General features: G+C 39.9%; 1 long non-coding RNA gene across 3 annotated transcripts in view; it reads right to left on the bottom strand.

The window, feature by feature from the left end:
- Positions 1-5,715: 5,715 nt before the first annotated feature.
- LOC140700587 (uncharacterized) overlaps positions 5,716-17,086 on the bottom strand; it is an 86,199-nt gene continuing 74,828 nt past the window's right edge. For all 3 annotated transcript variants that reach the window (XR_012079002.1, XR_012079001.1, XR_012079003.1), the window contains 2 exons: positions 10,275-10,377; positions 5,716-5,943 (listed from right to left, as the gene is read on the bottom strand). This is a non-coding gene — a long non-coding RNA (uncharacterized lncRNA). The remainder of the gene's footprint in view (positions 5,944-10,274; positions 10,378-17,086) is intronic.

Here is a 17,086-nt window from a genome sequence, read left to right on the forward strand (position 1 = left end):
ATGTTTTGCTTGTTTGTTATAGTAAATTATATTTATTCATTATCTATTTGAAACATGATATTAACTTCATTTATTCATAGACGTTATACTATTTACTCATCTTAACTGATTTTTTTTAAGCAAAATTACCTGGAATTAAGAAAAATGCCTTCTTTCTCCTTGCATGGTTATGTAACTAAAAATGGCAATTAGAATCTTTTTTAAAACAGTACAGAACCTTACCATTTTCTCCTTCTTTCCCTATCAATTTCTCCTATTCCAGTACTCACTGATCTCTATCGGGAATATCCAGGGTCCTTCACTTTTGAAAGACGTCTGCTTCAAAAGTCCAGCCTTCAATTTGTATTTAATGGTAGATGGGACACATCCTGGAAACTTTACCTAAATACCCAACTGTAGAAAGAATGATATCTCCCTAAGAAGGAGGGTTTGGTTTGGTTTTATTTGTTTTTTCATGTAATAACTTCCTAAAGAGAAAATTTTCAGCTTCATATCCAATAGTGACTAGAAACCATGACTTGAGTTTTCTAGTTAGAGCGTTATGCAACACTTTCAGAATAGTGAATTAGCCACACATTTATTACTATTCAAGAAACTCTTGTAAAGTGTTCTATCAGCATGATAGAAAAGGAAACCCATAATAAGTCATTAAGCAGAAAAGAGGAATGAAAAGAAATGATTGCTTTTAATTAATACAGTGGTGATATGCAGAGAGGTCACCGTTAGGAAAAATGGAAACAGCGTCACATATAGTGTGAGAGCTTGATCACTTGGACTCAAATTAGCAAAGGGACAAAGGTGACAGAGACAAGACAGATATTGCTTTCATGTGGGCAGAAATCCTATATCCCAGCATGAGCCCAAAGCAGTGTCTTTATACTTCAGTTATCCAAAACTGAATTTCTGATGATAACTGTACTTCAGAAGGTAACTCTTCTCCAATCAAAATAAGAAAATAACTCCACGTGTATTAATCAGGGTTCTCCAGAGAAATAAAACCAACTGGATATGTGTGTGTATCAGCCTCATTAATCACATAAGCCAATTTTTTATCTTATATAGGCTCATGTGATTATGGAAGCTGACAAGTTTAAAATCCACACTGTGGGTGGGCCATTAGGTTGGAGCCCCAAAAAGCCGGTGCAGTTCCAGTCCAAAGGCCAACAGGCACAGACCTCGGGGAGCAGATGTTCCAGGTTAGTCCAAAGGCAGTCTGCTGGAGAGCTCTCTTGCTCAGGGAGGCCAGTCCCTTTGTTCTATTCAGGCCTTTAACTGATTGGATGATTGCCATCCACATTACAGAGGACAGTCAGCTTTACCCCAAGTTCCCTGATTCAAATGTTAATCTCATCCAAAAACACCCTCCAAGTCGACACATAAAATTGACTATCATACCACAGATAACCAAACATGGGGGCAGAACTATGGTAGATATAGAATTAATTGCAGATCCAAGAGCTGAAACTCACTAGCTGTATGACCGTAGGCAAAGCACCTAATCTCTCTCAAACCCAGGTTCCTCATTAGTGCCGACTTCAGAGAATGGCTGTGAAAATCAAATGAAAAAGTAAGCATGATACACTTAAACAATTTCTTGCTGCCGATAGGACTTTTAAAATATAATTTAAAATTATTATTATTACATTGACTGAAGGAATCCTGGCTGACAGACGTGTCCATCCAATCCGTTAAGTAAATAAAGCATATTTAGTACTAGGATTGACTGATTAGTATTATATCTAGATACCTGGCTTGTGCCTGGTAGGGAGGAGGGACCGTGGAACTAGGGGAGGGGTAGTAATGCATTTTCTTCTGGATAGAAATAATAAGAATTTGCACAACAAGATGTGGTACAGTTCACCTGGAACACTGTGCTCATCTGATCACCACCATATTGAACTTGGAGGAGGTCAAGAGGAGGGCAGGCAGAATGACTGGAGATAGACGGTTACCATATGAGAACACTGTTCAAGGCCTACCTAGAAAGGTGAGTGAGCGCCTTATGGGCAAAGTTTATAAAATCAAGAAAATTATAGATTAGGTGAACTTGGGTTTCTCCAATAAATGCAAAGACATGTGAGTTTGCTCCTAGAAGCTGGAAAGGGATGATTTCAGGATTTCCATTATATTTACACTCTGTATCCCACACCAGCAAATTTTGTTGGCCCATTACCTTTAAAATATTCTCAGAATCCCACCACTTTCCACTGCCTCCACTGTTCACATGCTTGTCTAAGTCACCATCATCTCTTACCTGAGTTGGGTCAGCAGCCTTCTAATTCTTCCTTCTACTTCCAGTCTTGCCCCAACATGGCAAGCGTATTGTTGAAAATAAGTTGTTTCATTTATTAAAACCTTCTAACGATTCCCATTTCACTCAGAGCAAAAGCCAAAGGCCTTACAGTGGCCAACAAGGTGCTGCAGAATCAGGCCCTCTGTTCTCTCCTACTTTCTCTCCCACATGGCAGTCTCCGTACTGTTCCTTGAAAATACTGGCCCTGCTCCTTCCCCAGGGCCTTTGTACTTCCTCTTCCCTCAACTTGGAACATTCTTCTTCTAGATGCTACATGGCTACTCCTCAGCTGCTTTAGGGCATTACTCAAATGTCACCTTCCCTGCCTTATTTTCCTGATAGCTCACTTATTTCCATTAATTTTAATGTTTTTACTATTATGATCTTTCCTTTGGAATCTAAGTCCAAGAAGACAGGGATTTTTATCTGGTCTCCTCAGTGCCTGGAGCAACACACTTGACACACAGTAGGCACTTTAATAGATATTTGTTAAGTAAACTAATGAATATCTTCTCATAAAGGTATGGAGCTCTGAAAGGGAAAAAAAATGCACCAACAAATGTTCATGAATTCCTGGAAGATTAATCCTCAGAGGGTTTTACTTCCATATCATTTCAAGTTTCACGTCATGTAAAACCCCCATGGCCTCCCAGGAAATACTTCTTTGTGACGCTCTACGGTAGAAAACACAAGGCTGAATGGGCCACTTCATCGATTCAGTACAGCAAGTTCTATGTTCTACTCTGACATCCGATATTTCTGGCGTTATTCATCAATACTGCTTCTGCCCCACTTTTATCTACCTTCTGAAAGGTGGCATTTAAAACGATAGGTCCCTTTATATCTGTCCTCCTCCCTCTCCAAAGGTAATCAAGGGCTACGCCCCCAGCAGTAGGAAAACAAGCACCGTGGTAAACGTTCAAATGGCAGGGGGAATACCAGGAGGTTTCAGATTTCCTGCATCATGCCTGTTTTTTGCAAAGGGGAAAAAAAAAAAAAGGTTTCATAATCCAAATCCATTCCTTTTCGAATGCCTGCTGCCTGTGTAAATACTGCTTAGATAAATGACTCCTTGTCCAACGTGTTTGTTCCCCCACAGTTGTTAACAGTTCTCAGAGCAGTTGCTGCCTGTATCAGGACCAGAGGCTCTCTCTCCACTTACCAGAGTCCTCACACCCTACTTTTGTCTCCTATCCAGATGGCCTTCATTACCGAGAGAAATTTTACCAACAGGTGCTTCTTGTGCCTGGAAATGCCATCCTGAAATTCAAGGAAGAGATAATATCCTGTGTGTGTTAGTGGTGTGTGGAAGGTTAACTGTCTGCATGGTCTGAGATGCCTACACTCTCTGCTGACATGTTTCTTGACACTTGTATGTTTGCCCCTCTCTCTTAGAAAAATCTGTCCAAATCGCAGGAAAGTACAGTTGCATAATACTAATTTCACTCCTGCAGAGGTTGATGTCACTTGAAGAAAGAGAGAAACTCCTTCGTAAGTTCATACAAACCAGATATCCGTACAACAGAGTTGAAATGGAAAGAATCTGTTACTACAAAAGCTCCTGAATATTCATTAGCTTCTTTCACCAAGTACCTTCCTTCACTGACATTCTCTAAACTGGCAAGTAAAGGCTTTCCCTTTCAGAATTAAAATCTCCCTTCTCTTTCTCAAGGTGAGTTTTTCATTAGTTGCACAGGCTGGGGTGAGTTGGTCACACTCTAAATCTGACTCCTAATTCTGCAGTGGAGGACACGCCTTCACGGTGTGCAAAACAACTGTTCTGCAGTGGTAAAAATCAAATCGACTACTTAACTCGCTGATCTTAGGAGAACTTACTGAGGATGCGAGGTGGGGGAGGGAGGACCTGCTCCTGGCAAAAATAATGATTTTAAGGCCTCAGATGATGCAAAATTCTGTCTGTGGCGCACATTAGCCATAATCAGGGAGCGTTGCTATGGTTCAGTAGAAGTCGGGACTGAACTTCACGGAACTCTCTCAACCTTTCTTCTCTCACCGTGTAAATGTGAAAGTAACAATAAATCTTGTTGACAATTACTTCCATGTCTATTGGCAGCAAGTCAGCAGCGGTTTGAAGAGTATTGTGAGCAGTATGTGCAGTGGAGCCAACACCCATTAACTATCTCCCTAGCTTCTCCTGTGACTTACAGAACATGTTATTTTTCCCCAGTGAGCAACCCTTCCAAATGTTGAATTAGTAATATTAGCGCCAAATACCACTAATTTGTCAGCTAAGCTGTGTTTTTCCGTTGCGCTTACAGTGGGGTCCGATTACCCCTTTGCAACACAGCTGAGCAAAGATGAAAATCCGAAGGCATTCTATTTATATAATTTAGCCAGCCTCTACGGAAACGCATGAAAGCAGTCTCTGAGGTGACTTAGTTACAGTTCCAAACACTTACCTGGGCTACACACAGAATCCTGAGGTTTCACCTAAGCCCCCAGTGAAGGTGGAGTTTGGGCATTCATTACTCCGTCTTCGACACAAATGAAATTAAGTTTTCATTTATTCAGTCACTTTTAAATATAAAGATCCTACGTCCATTCTGAATTGAGAAATTAGTTGGTCATTCTTGCTTGCTATCTCAGAGTTTTGTGAAGTCGGGGCGGAGAGCCAAGCGGGGAAGGGCGGGAGGAAGGTGCCTTGAACAGCCCACAACTGTTTCCATCTGACGCCGCTGCCTCCGAGCACCGGGGGCCGGGGCAGGATTCGCGCTCCCAGCTGCGGCGTCAGCTGCTCTGCGGAAAGGGTGGGATGTCTGCTCGCTTACTGGTTTCTAAGTGCACAGATGCTGCCTAAGTTCCAAACTCAAAAAAGGACTTGGTGTCGATTTTGAGACCCGCATGGTTCATCAGAAACTATACTTTGGATTTCATTTAATCAAAAGATCCCACCTTGGCTGGGCAATAACTCTCCCCACAGATCTTTGAAAGCAAAAAGGTATGAAATTCCCTTCGGCCCTCACGCATACCAGCCCAGGGAGCACGCCCCGGGGGTGACATACTGAAGGGCTGGCAGAGGACCCAGCTATGCAGACTATCCAGGGACCCCGTGTGCCGTCAAATACTTAGTTTCTTTCCCAGCCCTCTCAGGCTCTTCCCCACATGGTCATCTGGGGGCCAGACAACGTGTGGGGAAAACTCATTACCCTGAGTAAACATCGCTTGGCCAGTTTAAGTTTCTAGTTTCCCTACACTGGCGGGAAAGCATCTAAACTGGAGGCGATTAGATGACTTATTTTTCAAAACAGGACACTTTGATGCCAGCCGGTGCTAGGGTGGGTGTAACCTGGATTGTGGAGTGCCCCCTCCCAAATGAATGCTTAGGCCTTTGGAGTTGGGAGGAGAGCTGAATTCTTTGCTCTTTGGCAAGGAACTCAGAATGAGAATAGAGTGATCCAAACTTTTCCACCCCCACAAGCATTTATTCTCATCCAGAATTTAGCACATTACTGGCCTTATGATCAGCATCCAATTCATATTTGTTCAGTTCAAATGTCTGCTGACTTTAAAGTTTACCATCTCGTGAGTACAATCTCCTGAGCGTGCCTGGTGCTTGGGGCTAAGTCTGCTTCCTGGTCACAGAGCACATCTCCTCTGCAGCTTTGGGAACAGATTTCTAATCTGTGTATCTGAGAAGTAGAAAGAGAGAAAAATGCTGTAATACAGGCGTTGGGCCCAAATCATGTTTCCTTACCTTCTACAGGACATTAGCAAGTGACAACTTTGTGAGTTTCAGTTTCCACCTCTGTAAGGCAGTAATAATTGCAGAGTTCTTAGAAGAATTAAATGAAATACCTACGTACATTTAATTATTTAGCACAGGAGCTGGTACTTAGAAGTCAGTGGGTAAACACTAGTGGTTGCTAATACTATTTTCATTGTTAGTGTAAAGACGAGCAACCTAGAGTCTGCGCTGTGTAGCCCCAGGTTTCTGTTGTCCAAGGTTAGCAGTCTTGGTCTGTTTGTCATCCTGTACGTAGTTATTGTTCAGAAACTGCAGTTTCAAGGTAGAAGATAGTAGTTTACAAGTAACAAAGAACTGCCTTGTTGGAAAGCTGTCATTCTTTGCCTGCTTTGTCGGTTACACCACAGATTAACTGATCAACCATCAGGACAAGGCAGTTTCTTAAAACCCACTTGTAGACTTCAGTCTTGGCAGCAACTTTCCCTGGCTCTTTAAGTTCCGACATGCATGCAGATATTTGCATGGTTCTCTACTGGCATTTTTACTTGTACAATATGTCTTTGTGTAATTCCTCAGGAAGCGCCCTGGGAGAGTTTCAGATGATCCCCCAGGCTGGTTGTGGAGGGGGATGGGAAAAGCCCTGTAGGGGTTTTCCATTCAGAAGGCGAAGGGGAGTGAGCTCACTATGAAAAATCTAATACAATTTTGCATGGTATGAGGTTTCAACACGCTGCACAGTTCTTTCCCAGATGCTGCAAAGCCGGAGAGCCAATAGATCTTCTTTCAACTGACAGTTCCTCGCACCTTGTAATGCCCTCAGCAAAACTGTTTATAAGTGGCGACAACATCTACAGACAGTTTTTTCATTGTTCTCCCAAGTTCCCTTAAAAAAGCAATAGGTCCAAACATAAACTTGAAATAGTAGTTCTTTCTTACATGAGTCGAGCCCTGAGTGATGAAAATTCAAAGCAGAGAGGCAAGGTGTGTTAAGGAGCAGGAACAACTACCCCAGACCCGAGGGTGGCTTACTTTCTCGTGAGGGCAAACAACCTACCCCTCTTTTGTCACGTTTCCTCTGTGAAATGCATATCACAACATCGATTTACTTGACTTCTATTAATCAATCTTCTTAAAGAGGTAAAGGTAAAAATTACAGGAAAAAATGCATCAATAATAATAATAATAACAGCAGAATATTCCTCTTCCAGCCAGCCTCAAATCAAAGCTTTAGTTTTCCAGCAGCTTTATGATCCTGGATGACTCTAAAGGAGGAAAGAGTTTTTCAAGGAAAGAGTAACCACACAGCCCACAAAGCGAAGACAGATGCCCATGACACTGAAGCCTGAAGTTAAGTTTATGCAGGGAAGCAACTCATGCCCTTGTGTGTCAGATCCATTGCAGAATAAACCATGAGAACGGCTGAACTTTAAAAGACAGCTACGCACATATGGGCCTAAGACTGTGTTAGCTGGACATGGCCGTGTGTCATGGTAGGGTCCTATCTGACTAACCAGGTATAATTTTTATATATATGGACATTGAGCAAAATTCAGATTCTACTGTCTTTCTGCTTACAAATGATTCTTTGTAAAAATAGTATTTTTTTTTTGAGAACAACTTTGGCAACATACCTAGACACAGGAGAAGTAATATATTATTCTGAAATACTAGTTAGCTCTTTCTTCACACAACTAAGTTAAATTTTTTCGCCAGGCTATAGAACACCCAGATGCAAATTTAAATAAGACATATGAAGTGTTATCAAGGAAGAGGCACGTCAGCTAAGGAGCCAGGCATATAAGAAACAACTATAATGCAATGTAATAACTACTGCAAAAGTCCAGCTCAGGATGCTGTGGCAGCATAGGAAAAAACGTGACACATTCAGCAGAAAGGAAAATGATGTCCTGGTCTTTAAATGTGTGTAAGAGTCTCTAGAAGATGGAAAAGGGAATTCCTGGCCTAAAAAATTAAATGGAGTAACAATATTATCCAGTATTTTTAGACCCCTGACTCTGTGTCTGCTTGTAAACTAAGGACCATGTAGATATTATTTCAATTAATCCTCCCAGCAATCCAACAATATAGGCATAATACATTTATCTTATATATGTGGAAGCTGAGGTTCAGAGATGTCAATCAACTTGTCCGAGATCACACAGCTGTAAGGTGATGGAGTTGCCAGGAAAGCCTGAAAGCATGTAGCATATTTATGAACTGGCCAAGAGTCTGATATGGTTTAATACATTATATATGAGAGTAAACAGGAGAAGAGAAGGTGTTAATTGCCCAGCAGAGTGGGGGAGTGATGCACCAGAAATATATCACACCTTTATGATGTGATGGTGTCATTTAGCAGCAGCAGGAAAAGCCCACTTGATGATCTAGGTTATGAATTTGAAGTGAAACATTCCATGCAATGTGTTTATTTCAATCTTATTCAGCTATTCACACATAGGGTAGGCAATGTTTGGATAGCATCAGGTTGCAGTTTTTCCAAGTGAATACGACAAAACAAGGGTGGAGCAGGGAGCGGAGGGGCTCTGCAAGGCACGCTTGTAATAGCTGAGTGAAGGAGGAGTTCAAGCCAGGTAAGGAAGCCAGCGAGGACTCCAGGTTGGTGAGGAAAGTACAAAGTAATCATCCCGAAAGATCAGAGGTCACTGTGGTTCCAGAAGGTCATTGAGGGTGGGGAGAGAGAGCTGGAAAGATAGGAGGTAGTATTCAGGGAAAGTGAGGCAGGAAAATCGGACTATGAGGAGGTACTGTTATTAATAAGGATCAGGTCTAACCTCCAAGAGTATAACCTCAGAAGGGAAAGGCAAAAGGAGATGAAAGTAAAGATTCTTGGAAGAGAGGGAGTCAAGGAACTGAGGAGCCAGGTGTTAGAAAAATCGACTCTGTGTATATGTAAATCACCATGAATGAAGTTACAACATTGGAGATCACACTGGAGAGAGCGGCAGTGAGCCAGGAGTGAAAATCATCGTGTTAAAAGGGGGAACCACCCAGGGGTCAGTAGAATTCGGCAACAATGGGGAGCAGCTAAAAGATACCAACTGGGATTTTTAGGGTGGAGGGAAAAGAAATTGATCTGGGGAGGCAAGGAGGAACGAGAGCACCTGATCCACCTCCAGGCCAGTTGCAGGGGAGGGCATGGGGAGCCTGAAAGAGCTCCCTCTTGAGCGGGATGTAAGGAAAGTAGTCCTCAAAACAGAGCCAGATTTCCACTCAAATGAAACTATGAAGAGAGCATTTGGAACTAAAGTGAGGACCATGGCATATTTTGCTAACAATGGAACAGAATCATGTCGGAAAGATACCAGGAGTTTGGAGGAAGGGTGTGGGATATGGATGAGCCTGGTGGGGACTGGAGGGTAGTAGAGAGGGGTGACCTGGATTCTGGGGGCTCTTGAGGTGACTGACAAACAAGAAAAAGTATGGTAGATTCAAGGCAGAGAGTGGTGGAGAGATTGTAGGGGAAAAGGAAGTTTTCTGAGGTTTCCTTTCCTGAAAGTGAAGGTGGAAGTAGAAAGCTATAAAAAGAAGGCTCTTACAAGACATGGAAACAACCTAAATGTTCATTGAAGATGACTAAATAAAGAAGCTGTGGTATATTTATAAATGGAATACTGCTCAGCCATAAAAAAGAATAATGCCATTTGCAGCAACATGGATGGACCTGGAGATTGTTGTTCTAAGTGAAGTAAACCAGAAAGAGAAAGAAAAATACCATATAATATCACTCATATGTGGAATCTAAAAAAAGAAAAAAGAAGAGACTAATGAACTCATCCACAAAACAGAAAGACACTCACAGATGTAATAAACAATCTTATGGTTACCGGGGGAAAGTGGGTGGGAAGGGGTAAATTGGGAGTTTGAGATTTGTAAATACTAACTACTATATATAAAATAGATAAACAACAGTTTATACTGTATAGCATAGAGAACTATATTCAATATCTTATAGTAACCTCTAACGAAAAAGAATATGAAAATGAATATATGTATGTATATGTATGACTGAAACATTATGCTGTGCACCAGAAATTAACACATTGTAAACTGACTACACTTCAATAAAACAAAAAAGAATTAGAAAGCTCTTAGACTCAAGAACAGTCCAATTGACTACAGTATTCCATCCTATTTTCACTGAGCTTATAGTAAAAGAGAAAACTCATCTGAATTGAAAGCTAGAACAATCCTTTAAGTTCTCTAAGCCCAGAAAAAGCAGTGAAGAATCACATGAAAGGAATGCCTGCTACTCACGGTTGAATGTAGCAGGAGCCAAAATTCCCACATGAAGTGCTTGCATCCTACAGCTGACATCCTGTATCTTTCTATGCTTTATGTCACTTTCATTTCCTTCTGCCTAAAAAAAAAAAAAAAAAGGCAAGATTTTTACAAAATTATTCAGTTTGCTTTTGTTTTAAATCATCCAAGAGTCAGACAGAGGTTAGTTCAACAGTAAGCTAAGAGATGGAAGAGGAAAGATTAATGACACTTTCTCTAAAGAACAACAGATCAGATCCTCATCAGAAAGACAATGGTTTTGGATATTACTAGCAGGGAGAGAAATTTTAACAGGAGGAAAATAAAAAGAAATAATCCAGGAGTAAACCGAAGGTCAAAGAATTGTCTTATCCTTTTTAATGTTCAGGGCCTCTGTTGAGCAGGGAAAAATTGAAATCGGCATTATTGTCGTCTCTTGACTCTGCTTGTTACATTTTGGTTGCTTTATCTCCACCTATAACTTAGAAAGAGCAATTATAAACAAATGGGGCCCAGCGTGAGCACCTCTCGGGCAGCCTCTCAGGGTCAATTGTCTCCTCCCAGCTCCATCCCTCCAGCAGAGTGATGCATGGTCCCTTGGATGTCAGCCTGAGGAGGAGCCACGGAGGCCAGCGGCCTGTGATTTAAACCCACGTCTGCCTTTGTCCGCTCCACGTGGAATTGCCTCAGGAAGGGAGCCTGGACAAAGCTTTGCTACTTTAAAGTACAGGACTGGATACGAGATATATGATGAGCATACAGAGTGATTCAAGGGGAAAAAAAGCGATGGAAATCATTTCCCATTATAATCCCCGCGAATTGCCTTACATCTCTGATATAGATCGCCTGGGAAATAATTTAAAAGCATTTAAAAATATCTTCCATTTTCTATTATGAGCCTTTGGATTTCCACAGTTTGAAAGAGTGAAGAGACTGTAGCTTGGAAAACTAATTACAAAACATAAAAATGCTCACGTCTAATGGAACATATCAGATTGGAGGAAGATTCCAGCCATGGCAGGCAGTATTACAGATGTAGCCCAAATGAAGGAGCCACATCTGAAACGGAGGCAGTAGTTCCTACCTTGTTCTCAACGTCTTTGTTTTACATTTCCTTTGTTCCTGTTGGCTTACTAATTAGCTGTGATTTTTTTTTTTAATGCCCCTTACAGTAGGTTAATTTTGTCTAACTCACCAGCAGGGGTTTTTGTAATACATAATTCACAGAGCAATGTCAATGATTAAAATTCTTTCATTAACACAGCACCTTAAAGATAATAAATATGAAGCATTTAGCTCCCAATCTATGGGTGCAGAAACCCTAATTTTGCATGGAAAGAAAATGCATGCTCAGATAACCTGGCACCGGAGAACAAAACGGAACCTGTTTTACGGTACTGCACACACAAAGTCAAACAAATCAAAAAGCACTTATTTTCAGAACAATAATGTAGCCGGGAGTGGCTTCAGAGAAGGAATTCTAATAATAATGTACTCGAAGAATGCAAAACACGCAGCCAGAAGTGCTTTTTTCTTGCATTTTTGTGAGCAGTGCTGTGCTATTACAAATGATGGGCTGAAGAGAGGGCCAACACCTCTTGGGCTGACAGTAGTCAAAAGTATGATGCAAGGTGCTTGGGCCTCTACATTCCATTTCTCTTTACTTTCCTCAAGAATTTTAACAGATCTGACTTGCCAGGATACAAGAACAGCAATGTAATAATTAGGTGAAAGGTATGAAATTTCATTCTGAGAAGTTTTAATAACCCTTAGCACATCTGTTCCTCTGAACTCCATCACCTCCTTTCCACCTACACGCAAACAATGCTTATATTTCGTTTGCTGAGTGCAAGCTCTGTTTGCTTCCATGTGTTCATCCTGATACAAAAAGGATAATTGCAGGTGCCTTGGCAACAGCAGCCTAGAAAATACAGGATTTGATCACTAAACATGATTTTGCTTAGCACCTTGTCCCCTGATGTATTCTTTTCTCTTTCTTTTCTCCGAAGATGAATCAGATTATTTTTTTTATTGGCTCTGTTGGGGGAGGAATGGTATATGCAGTTTTAGGGGGAGAGTAATAACAAATGGCACTTCTCTGATTCAAAACATTTTCTCCCATTAAATGTATCAATTGAGAGTAACTTTGCAGAGAAGCAGCTTTGCGTTCAAAGACATGAAAGTAGAATTAAAAACCACAAAATTGTCACCCAGTCCAAAGGTTATGGCTCAAATTTAACAGGTAGCCCTGACATAATGCATTTTCTACCCTCAGCTATGGTTCTAATAGGTTGGTCTCTGGAACCAAAGGGCAGCATCAAACTCAGCCCACAACTGGCTTTGTGAGCTGAAGAAACGTGGAACCAGGTGAGAGGAGGGTGTTCTCCAACACGTCACCCATTCCAGTTAACAGCCTGTCCACTTCCAGAGGGAGGTCGGCAGTAGGCCAGCCAGAGGAAATGTCCACGGGCTCGTCCCCGCTCTGTAATTTGCCTGTGGCTAATTTCATAATTTCTATTTTTAGTGCCTGGTTGCTCCCATCGCTCTCATAAGCACAAATAATTGCTCCCACTTTTTAAAAGAAAGAAAGCAGCAAATAGCCCCTTAGTAAGGTGAGCCACTGAGCTAGCTACCAAAATTAATACTGAATATCACTAAGTGAAATTTGCTACTGACCAACGCGGTAATAGGAAAGTTGTAACAAGCCGTTTCATTTAAAAAAAGACAGTGAGGCAAACTTAGTTCTTTTAACCCAGACAGAGTTTTTAAACTAGAAGTGTTCTAATTTCACACATATAAACCAAAAGGAATTGATTTTTTTCCCCCTTGTTTCCACTTATGGATTAAAGTCTGAGTAGCTTGCCAAGTTTGGTCAGCCGATGACCGTTAACGATAACAGATGAGTTGGGTGTGGAGCAACTGATACCCGTAACTATTGGGTGATAGATACATATGGTGCAAAGAAATCAAGAATTTTATATGGATAGATTGAATCATAACTTGAGCATCTGAATTCATAGCTCTTCAATGCCACATAAAAGAAGATGGTAAAAGGTTAAGAGTAAAGCCTTTATGTCAAATCAATCTCCTTCCTCCTAGTGAAAAGATTTAGTTGGGGATTTTTCTTCTTCCTAGAGCAGCCATGGCCATGTCTAACCAGTTTGGGCTTGATGTCAAAACATAGACTGACTATTTGCCAATCAAATACTCAGAACTCTGTGTCAGTGCAGTCTACCTCCTCCACTATAGACAGCTACAGTACAAGCTTGATCTTGGCTTAGAAGTTGTTGGGGGTGGGGGCAGTGAAATAGGGCCTGTAAATCATACTGTATTTGTTGAGTTCCTATTTGGAGCTAGATGTTCATAGTAAGAACTTTGGATTTTACTTTGAAATGGGAAGGATTTTTAATTGAAAAGTGACATGATCTGGCTTCAGTTTTTAAAACATCACTCTGGACGCTGTATCAAAAAGAATCTTTGCTGGGGCAAAATAAAGGAGACCAGTTGGAAGGCTAATGCAACAGTTCAGGGGGAATATGATGATGGTTTGGACTAGGTGGAAAGGAATACAGATCTAAAAAGTGATCAAATTTAGATATGTTATGAAAGTAGAATCAACTGAAGTTGCTGATGGAATGATGGGGGCAAAGAGAGACAAAAATCAAGTGCACTAGAAGATAAAGTCTGTGGGTGGGGGTGTGTCCGGCTGATTGATCCATACATTTACAATAAAGATTGGAATATAATGATCACTCAATAGTTATTTGTTGAATAAATGATATGGTGGCTCCAAGCTCTGAAACAGAGAAATTTGTTGAATGGAGTTGCCATTTATTGAGGGGAACAGGGGACAACTATTTAGGCATGTTGTTTGTTTGTTTGTTTTGTTAGTGGGAGAATGTGAAATCAATAGTTCAGTTCTGGACATGTTGAATTTGAAATATCTACTAAATATTCAAGTAGAAAGATCAAGTTGACAATGTATGTCTGAAATTAAGGGAAAGTTGGAGACAGAATAAATTTGGCTCTTGTTAGGGAATAGATGGTATTTAAAGCTATGGGGCAGATGTGGTCAACTAGGTTGTGAATATCATAGAGAATAGAAGTTCGAGGACTGAATACCTGAGTGGTCACCTGAACATGTATACATCAGGAAAATGAAGAAAAACAAGCAAAGAAAGATGTTATAACTTTAGTATCATAATGGAATCTGGTTTCCTTAATTTGCCAAATTATTAACTATCCTAATAGGACTAATGGAGTATTTTCCTTACAACAAAGTCCACTATTACAAGATTTTAATGGAATCAATTTTATGCAAATGCATAGCTAGCATTTCTTCTTTCAGTTGTGTGACTTAATTAGTCTAAAATTGAGGCTGAAGAATAGTAAGAATATTACTGTTCCTAGATTGTTTTATTACATTTTGAACTATATTTTAAATATTCTGTTACAAGTTTTTATTCTAAACTTCAGCTACATTTGAATAATAGTTATAATTAATGAAAGAATAAATGAATGAGTGAATAAATTAATGCATTTTTAAAACCAGTTGTTTTCTACTGAATTCACATTCAATAGCATGTATGGATCATTTAGCTTCTGTCTTAGAAGATTTCACATGTACTTAACTTTATATAAAAGCAATATCTACTTTCTTAATGTTCACAGTCAGAAAACAAAACATCTCTCTATATAAGTGACCAATTGAAAACCCAAACATTCTACCTAAACATTTTATCTTGATCCATTTAGAAGAGTTGATTCTAATGTAAATGAAAATGCTTGTAGCTATTGAAAAGTATAATATAAAAATATCTGTAAAACCCACAAATAAGCCAGACATCTTTATAATCTGTATTATCAATTACAAATTCATCTGTTCTTCTTGAGGAAAATGCAGAAATATAACCCACTGAATAGTTATTATACTATTATCTTTTGACCCTTATAATTTAGGGAGTGTGTCCCTAATTAATTATACGATTAAAATATAAACCAAAGACTAATTATTTTAAAATATTTTTATTATAAAATTTATTTTTTACTATTGTGGAAAAATCAGGAAACACCAAAAATGACTAAAAAATAATAAAATCATACACAACATCATCCCAAAGACATAACAGCTTTAACATTTCTGGATGTTTTTACTCTTATGTTATTTTCAATTTTAAAACTGGACTACTCTGGTAATGAAATTGAGGATTTTTTTTTTCAGTGAAACACTGTAAATTATCCCAGAACTTTAAAAGTATCCAACTAGGAGATATTTTTAACAGCTGCTTAGTATTACATCAAATGGATTTGCCATAATCTGTTTAAGCAACACTGTGTTGAATATGTAGATCATTTCTAAATTTCTCCATTAGGAATAAAACTGGAAGTAACATCCTTTTAGATAAATATTTGTACAATATCTCAATTACATCCTTTTGCTACATTTTCAGATTTGGTTTATTGAATTTCATTGTATTGCTGAAACTATAAAAATGCAGGGCAGCTTTCATTGGTTCTCTCTCAAAAGTGGATCCTTCTTACTCTTCACTTTCTTCGTGGGAAGGGAACTGAACATTTCACAGGTGCTAACGCTAAGTGGTTGTCTAACATCACATCCTCGTGGTGATCCCATTTGATGGATCCTATTATCTCCATTTTACAGAAAATAAAAGTGAGACCCCAAAAGGTTAAGTAACTTGCCCAAAGTCACATAGCTGGTGGCGAACAGAGCTAGAATTTAAATTCAGGTCTGATTCCAAAGACCATGCTCTCTTAATGAGAGCAGGTCACAGGCTTCCGTGGGTGGGGAAGGGCTTGTCCTTTATGGAACTTCAGTTCCTTCCAGCATTCTGAAAACCTACCCTAATAGCAGAAAGTGAAAAATCAGATCATAAAATGCATGGCTTTCAGAAAGACCACTTTGAGGAGTGGGAATCTGTTGTTCCTTTGTTTGTAATCAGATGGCCTCATCGTTGGCTTTTTAAAATCTCCTTCTTTTCTTCGCGGTGGTTATGGTGGTTTCCTCCACTCCTTTTCTGACTCTACCCCTTCCGGGGCTTTGAAAGGCACCTCGCTCCAGCAGCACAGAGCTCTCGCTGACACTGTCTGGCTGCGTTGAATGTCTCAACATCACACTCAAGACAACCCTGGCATTGCGATTAGCCACACTTTCTTTTGAGCACAACCCTACTGGAATTCAAACTCCCCCACCGGACAGTGCATGATCCCACTGTTTTGGAACAAAGCTCTTACACATCACGACAAAGGTAAACTCTGACAAGATGAAATTAATGGTTCTCACTCTCTATGGCTCCTTCCGATAGGTTTTTCTATAGGCATGACATCAGGCAGGGAGACCCAAGGTCCCGAGATCCCTCCTATCTCATCCTGAGCAAGGAATTTTTTCCTCTCCAAACCAATGACAATAAGAGTTGGGAAAAATTTAACTTTAAAAAGAAGACAAGCACCTCTATCATTATTTTCCATCTGATACAGTCAATCAATTAATCAACACTATGTTTGTCAAACACAAGCTTTCATACAACCAAACTAAAAAGTATGTTATCAAAGACTAAGGAGCACTTAACTAAAATTAAATTTTATTTTTCCCATTCCATTTTTCATCTCAGTAAGGTTCTGCTTATTTGCGTCGTTTTTTGTTTGTTTTGTTTAGCAAAGATATTTCTCAGGATCTTCAATTAAATTGTCCACTTTGCCTAGGTTTCAAATCTTCTCACCACACATACCTGAAACTCTTTTCTTTTAAATCTTATGTTTTCTTCGTTTCTTCTACAAAAATTTTGCTGAGC

This window comes from Vicugna pacos, chromosome 13, assembly GCF_048564905.1.
Source record: "Vicugna pacos chromosome 13, VicPac4, whole genome shotgun sequence".
Classification (NCBI taxonomy): domain Eukaryota; kingdom Metazoa; phylum Chordata; class Mammalia; order Artiodactyla; family Camelidae; genus Vicugna; species Vicugna pacos.